At 34.9% G+C, this 7443-nt stretch overlaps 1 non-coding gene across 1 annotated transcript; it reads left to right on the forward strand.

Annotated features, from left to right (window-relative positions):
• Positions 1–6999: 6999 nt before the first annotated feature.
• Positions 7000–7106, forward strand: LOC122096878. Its single transcript, XR_006145420.1, has one exon. It is a non-coding gene; the product is annotated as a U6 spliceosomal RNA (small nuclear RNA).
• Positions 7107–7443: the final 337 nt, after the last annotated feature.

The raw sequence follows: 7443 nt of genomic DNA on the forward strand, positions 1-7443 counted from the left end.
TTAAAAAAGAGGAGCAAGATAAATGCCAATAGAGTAGACGGAAAGAAATCATTAAAATTACATCAGAATTAAACAAATTAGAATCCAAATATGAAAACATAAAGAACCAAAAAGATAAAGAATTGGTACTTTAAAAAATTAACAAATTTGACAGACCCTTAGCAAATCTTATGAGAAAAAGAAGAGAATACACTCAAATAAATAAATTCAGAGATGAGAATGGAAACATCACCACAGAAACAACCAAGTTTCAGAACATTATAACAGAATATTTTTCAAACCTTTATACTAGTAAGTTAGAGAACCTGGTAGAAATGGACATTTTCCTACAAATATCGTAATGCTGAAAATAAACCAAGATGGGTTAAACCAGCTTAACAGGCCCATATCAACCATTGAAATAGAAACAATAATAAGAGACCGCCCATCCCAGAAAACCCAGGACCAGATGGATTTACAGCAGAATTCTACAAGGCTTCCATGTCAGAGCTCACACCAATACTCCTTCAACTCTTCAATGAAATTGAAGGAGAAAGTTCACTACCGAACTCATTCTATGAAGCCCATCATAACCCTCATCCTCAAACCAGGCAGGGACTCATCAAAGAAAGAGAACTATAGACGCATTTCTTTGTTCTCTTTCTTTGATGAGTATTGATGCAAAACTTCTCAACAAAATTTTGGCCAATTGACTTGAACAATTCATCCCAAATACCGTAGACCATGATCAAACAGGATTAACTTCAGGGATGCAAAGTTGGTTCAATATAACCAAATAATCTGTATAATTCATCACAACACAAACAGCAAGGATAAGAACCACGTGGTTATCTCAATAGTTGCAGAAAAAGCATTTGACAAGATCCAACACCCCTTTGTGATGAGGGTTTTGGAAAAATTAGGAATCCAGGGAACATTCCTCAATACAATAAAGGCTGTATATGACAAAAACCTACAGCCAGCATAAAACTTAATGGGGAAAAACTAAAGCCATTTCCTCTTAACTCAGGAACAAGACATGGATGTCCACTTTCTCCACTTCTCTTCAATTTAGTATTAGAATGACTAGCTACAACAACAAGAAAAAAGGCAAATATAAAAATGATCCAAATAGGGAAAGATGAAATAAAACTCTTCCTCTTTGCAGATGACATTAGCTTGTGTTTAATGAATACCACAGTCTCCACTCCCAAGTAACTCAAGCTGATTCTAATCTTTGGCAATGTAACATGGTATAAAATTAACCCTCAAAAATTCAGTAGCTTTTCTCTATGCATCAATGATAAAAGTGTGGTTGAAATCAGGAAAGCAACTCCATTTGTAATAGCCCCACAACAATAAAATACCTAGGAATTAACTTAACCAAAGAAGCTAAGGATCTCTGTGATGAAAACTTTAAAAACTGGAAAAGGAAATCAAAACATAAATTCGATAGTGGAAAAATCTCCCATGTTCCTGGATTGGAAGGATCAACATAGTGAAAATGGCAATATTTCCCAAGGCTATCTACTAATTCAGTGCAATACCTATCGATATTCCTACCAGATGCTTCAAGGAAATAGAAGACGCAATGCAAAAATTCATACGGAATAATTAAAGGACCCAAATAGCAAAAACAATCCTTAACAGAAAGAACAGTGCTGGAAGAATATCAATACTAAATTTCAAACTCTACTACAAAGATATAATATTCAAAACAGCTTGTTTCGGGAACAAGAACAGTCCTCAGGACCAATGGAATAGAATTGAAAATCCAGCAATGAATCCACAGACCTATAACACTGTAATCTTCAATGAAGAAACTAAAAACCATAATGGAAGAAAGACAGCCTCTTCAGTAAATGGTGCTTGCAAAATTGGTAAATTACTTGTAGAAAACGAAATCTAGATCCTTATATATCACCCTGCACCAGAATCATCACCAAATTGATCAAATACCTCGGAGTCAAAGCAGACACTCTGAAAACTTTAAAGGATGGAGTAAGAGAAACCCTAGGTCTCCTTTGCACAGACCAATATTTTCTTTAGAGAGACCCAGAAACAGAACAAAACAAAGAAAGGATGGACAAATGGGATTGCATTAAATTGCATAACTTCTGCATGTCAAACACATACCTAGCAAGATCAATAGGAAGCCCATGGATTGGGAGATCTTCACTAGGCATACAAAGAAAAAGGGCCTCATTTCTAAAGTATACCTGGATCTCAAAAAAATTAATTCCCCCAACAACAAATCCTCAAAGAAACAACTTCCCAATAAATCAGTGGACTAAAGACTTAAAGAGGAACTTCTGTGAATAGGAAAGAAGGATGGCCAGTAGAAACATGAAGAAACGCTCAACCTCCTTAGCCAGAAAAGAAATGCAAATCAAAACCACATCGTGATACCTCCTCACCCCAGATACAATGGCTATAATCAAGATCTCTAATAACAACAAATGCTGGAAGGGATGAGGACAGAAGGGAAACCTACTGCATTGTTGGTGGGAGTGTAGACTTGTTCAGCCACTTTGGAAATTAGTATGGAGGTTTCTCAAAGACTTTACATAGAGCTCTCCAATGACCCAGCCATCAGACTTTTGGGCATTTACCCAAGTGATCACAAACAAAACCATACTAAAGCTACCATCATAACCATGTTTATTGCAGCATTATTTACCATAGCTAAGATATTTAATCAAACAAGATGCCCCTCAGTAAATTAATGGATCAAGAAAATGTGGTCTATATACCCAATGGAATTCTATGCTTCCATCAGAAAGAATGACATTGCCACATTTGTTAGAAAACAGAAAGAATTGGAAAAAGTATATTAGGTGAAGTAATCCAAGCCCAAAGAAACATAGTTCCCTTGTTTTCCCTTACTTGCAATCTCTAGTATATGTCTGAGACAAGCAGAAATATTCAGATAATTTGATGTTTTGCGAAATGTACCACAAAGTAAGGATTCAAATGTTTTTCTTTTTTATGATTGTTTCTAACAAATTTATAAGATGATTTATTTCTTGCTTTTTATGTCCCTTCCACAAGGTATAACCCCTGCTTTCACTGTATTTTATGTTGGTATAATTTGTGGAGGGGAAGGGAAAAAATAAATGTGAACCCATTGCAGCAATGAGATGTACAAGATTTACCTCGAAAAACGAACTTTACAACTTTGGCTAGGAGGGGATTAAAGGGGAGGGGGAGTGGGGGGATGGGAAGGGATGGGAAGGGGAAACAAAGGAGGAGGCAAAAAAGCTTGATGAGAAATATAGTCATTTCCTTGCACATGTAATTGGACCCACTGTTTACGATATTTTCACAATAAAAAATTATCTGAAAAAATGTATGAATTGATAGTGCATATGATTTTATTTTTCCTTACAAACATAGAATGTAGTAAAAATTTTCATAGCAATTACACTGCACTATGTTGAGGGCAGATTCTAATGTAAATAATACACTGTGTTCATGTACAGAATTTTAGCATCAAAAATTTTAATATGCCTGTGGTCCTAAAACCAATACCTTAGTGATATTGTGTGACAAATACAACTTCCTATAAGTACAGAAATTTTCCTTGTATCTTTTTAGTATATATTTTTTTTGTAAATGTCCTGTGCACAGGGTTTACAGTTACATAAATAAGGTAATGAGTACATTTCTTACTGAGCATTTTTATCCTCTCCTTGTTTTTTCCCATACCGTCCCTTCCCTCCACATCCCCCAACCCTTCCCTCCAACCCCCCACATCTGATAGAGTGTCTTGTACATCTCATTGTTACAATGGGTCAACCTGTATCCTTTCCTTGTATCTTAAATGAAGAAATGCTGGCTTGATTTATGCTGATTCTACTTGTGTAGATACACCTAAAATCACTCGCCACGTCCAAGAGTATATAAATCATATGCACATCACCTTTTTTCATTTTGTTATAATTGTGTTCTACACATTTATTGACAGGTTACAAATTATTCTCAAATTTTAATGCATTAAAATACTTTCTTTTTTTCTTATTTTCTTAGCTAGGAAATCAGTAAGACCTCAGTAAGTATTTCTCACATAGGACTTTTCAAATGGGTTGGTGAAATGTTGAGCTGAGCTCCCATCTTCTGAGGACTCACACTTTTGCTTAGGAATTGATGCTGGCTGTTGGAAAAGAGCTCAAGGAAGAATGTCATTTAAAGCCTTATAACTTTATTCTGTACCAGGGTATTTTCTTGCTACTTTGGTTGTTGAGAGTGTCTACAAGAACAAGCATTCCCTGGGGAGCAGGGAGATGCCATATGAGGTTTTCTTACTGAGATTTCTGAGTGACTTGCTATCACTTGTACTTCATTTTGCAAATCGAAGCTGTCAAAACCATTTTAAGAAATAAGAGGAGTGGTAATTGAACTTTTAGAGATAAATACTTCTTCAACATATTTAGTTCCAAGCATTCTGTCTAAGGCATATTCAACAACTAATGAAACTTGTGTAGTCTGTAGCTATGTGTCCTTCTCTATGTGTGCATGTATACATGTGTATATGTATGTGTGTATTTTTGTGTATAGTAACATGCATGTCTACATATATAAGGGCATATACACACATATATTCATATACAAATAAATATACATATATAAATATATGTGCATATATATCAGTTGTTCAGTGATATAGTTCAGTGTATAGTTCCCAGCATATTGCCATTCTCACAAAGTGTACATGATAAACTGCTCTGAGGATATTTGTTGTATGATAGCCATCTTTTGTACTCACTTCCCCCATTAACCTTGTTTTTCATCCCTGAATATCTTCGGTCTACTTTCCATAGGTTAGCATTGTTTTCATTATATGTATTCACTGATAATAGAAGAAAAAGTTTGTTTGTAAAAGAAAAAGAACTTTTAGGTCAGAGGTTAAAAGTATCCTAACATATCAATGACTCCTATGAGATAAAATTTGTAATAGTAAAAGTGAAAAGAAATTCCTAGATCTGTTGTTTTGCCATTTAGAATAAGAAAGAATAATATCACGTCACTGTAATAACTCTTAAAGAATGCAAGGGTAACTGATGGTCCCTATCATGTTTCCACAACACCAGTGGATTCTGAAGGGTAATAGTAGACCAGCAGAAATTCTAAGTACCAGACATGGAGCATGAAAGAAAAAGAGAGGAAATAAGAGAGTGAAAGAGAAAGAGAAATATCACAATACTGAAAGTGCATAACAGATATAAAAGAGCTGTATGAGAATATTCATACTGCTATCTTTAGACTCTACATGTACATTTGGAGGTATTTGATGTATGATAACCCAATAAAAATAAAAATGATTCAGAAGAAATTATAAATGCAAAAACAATCTTCAAAGAAGCAAACTCTCAGAAATATTTCATCACTTTGAAAAGGATAAAGGGGCTGAAGTTAGTAGTATGACAATTCACAAAGACATAAAAAGATATTAATATATTTAATTATATAACCCAAAGAAGAAAGCAATTATTGTTTAGATGATTTTTTAAAACACAGTCTCTCAGGTTTTGGGAAGGTGGCTCAGTGGTAGAGTGCCTGCCTTGCATGCACTGGGTTTGATTCCTCAGCATAACATAAGCAGAAAAGATGGAAGTGTGTTGTGGCTCAAGTGGTAGCGCTAGCCTGGAGCTGAGGGAGAGCACCTAGGACCCAGAGTTCAAGCCCCATGACCAGAAAAATCAAAATATAAAACAAAACAAACACAGTCTCTCACTTTTGTGGCCTCATCTCTGTAATACCACTGCTTCAGCCTAGGGCTAAGGTTTTAGGTGTGGATATTTATCAACACTCCTGATTCAGACTCTACTTAATCATTTTTAAATAAATATTTTGTTCTTAATTTTCCTCTTTGTAAATTCACATGCCCTATAAAAAATGGTTTGGCCATCCCAGTAACCTTCTCAATGTACCTCCTAATGACGACTTTCAAAAAGTTGTATTATATTACAAGGAAAACAATGCTACAAATAAGGAAAACCAATAACAAAATATTAATGATTAAAATAAAAACTAAAATAATTATCAGTGTTTTCAGTATTTGAAGGGTATTACCTATTAGATTTTACTATTTTCTCATATCCCTGTACTTTTAAAATGGGCTAAGATTATGATATTCAACAAGTGGTTTTTAGGTTATGAGTAATCTTTAAAGTTACCCACTAAGATTACTATTTATGGCTCATCTAATCATTTGTATATGGCTTATATCATCATTTGTTCCTCGCTAACATATAAAATAAGGAAGCCAGGGGCTGGGAAGGTAGCTCAGTGGTAGAGCGCTTGCCTTGCATGCTTGAGGCTCTGGGTTCAATTCCTCAGCACCACATAAGCAAAAAGAAAAAAGCCGGAAGTGGTGCTGTAGCTCAAGTGGTAGAGCGCTATCCTTGAGCTGTAGAGCTGACGGAGAGCGCCAGGCCCATAGTTCAGGCCCCACGACCGGACCCCAAAAAAATTAAAAAACATAAAATAAAATAAGGAAGCCCTATAGTTTTAACAGAAACTGTATAGTTAACAAAGTCTTAACTCTTTATTCTGCTCCTTTACACAAAGACTTTGCAACTTCTCATTAGTAATGTTCCTATAAACTCTGAAATATACATACATAGTAGCATATGTCTGTTACCATAAATCTTAAATACTTTATCGAACAGTTTTATTACCTGCCAAACAGCCCTTGTTTTAGTATATATAAGCAAATTCCCAAAATTAAATATATTTAAACCATTAAAACTTTTAACAAAACTTAACACTTGCTGCAGTGTTCATTATGACAGGAGCCTTGTATAGAATAATTGAATTCCTCCTCCTACACATCTCTTGAACAACAAATAATTGGAATTATTTTGTTTTTGACATGTCAATCTTGACTTTATTCTTAAATGTGTGCTTATGTAAGAAGTACGTGGCTCTAAAATTTCATGAAAATTCTTTTAAACTTACTTTTTGTTGAATTATCTAGTTTAAGAAAATCAATCACACTTTATATATAATACATGTTCTATGTTCCATTCAGCATCACGTACTCTAACATTGAAACCATACAGAGAAGATTTGAATGGCCCATGTGCAAGGATGGCAGGCAAATTCCTGTACCATTTTATACTTTTACAACAACTGATGCTGGAGTGGATGTGGCCACAAGTTAACTGAACTGCACTCTTGGTGGGAGTGTCAACTTGTTCAACCACTTTGGAAAGTAGTATGGAGGTTCCTCAAAAGACTTCACATATAACTCCCCTATGACACAGCAATCCACTTTTGGGCATTTACCCAAAAGATCACAAACAAGACGGTACTAAAACTACCATCACAATTATATTTATTGCAACATTGTTTAAGATAGCTAAGATATAGGACCAACCCCGATGCCCCTCATCAGATAAATAGATCAAGAAAATGTGCTATTTATAGTAATGAAATTCTATGCCCCCAAGAGAAAGTATG

The sequence above is a fragment of the Dipodomys spectabilis genome, unplaced genomic scaffold (assembly GCF_019054845.1).
Source record: "Dipodomys spectabilis isolate Male_0828 unplaced genomic scaffold, ASM1905484v1 ptg000396l, whole genome shotgun sequence".
Lineage (NCBI taxonomy): Eukaryota > Metazoa > Chordata > Mammalia > Rodentia > Heteromyidae > Dipodomys > Dipodomys spectabilis.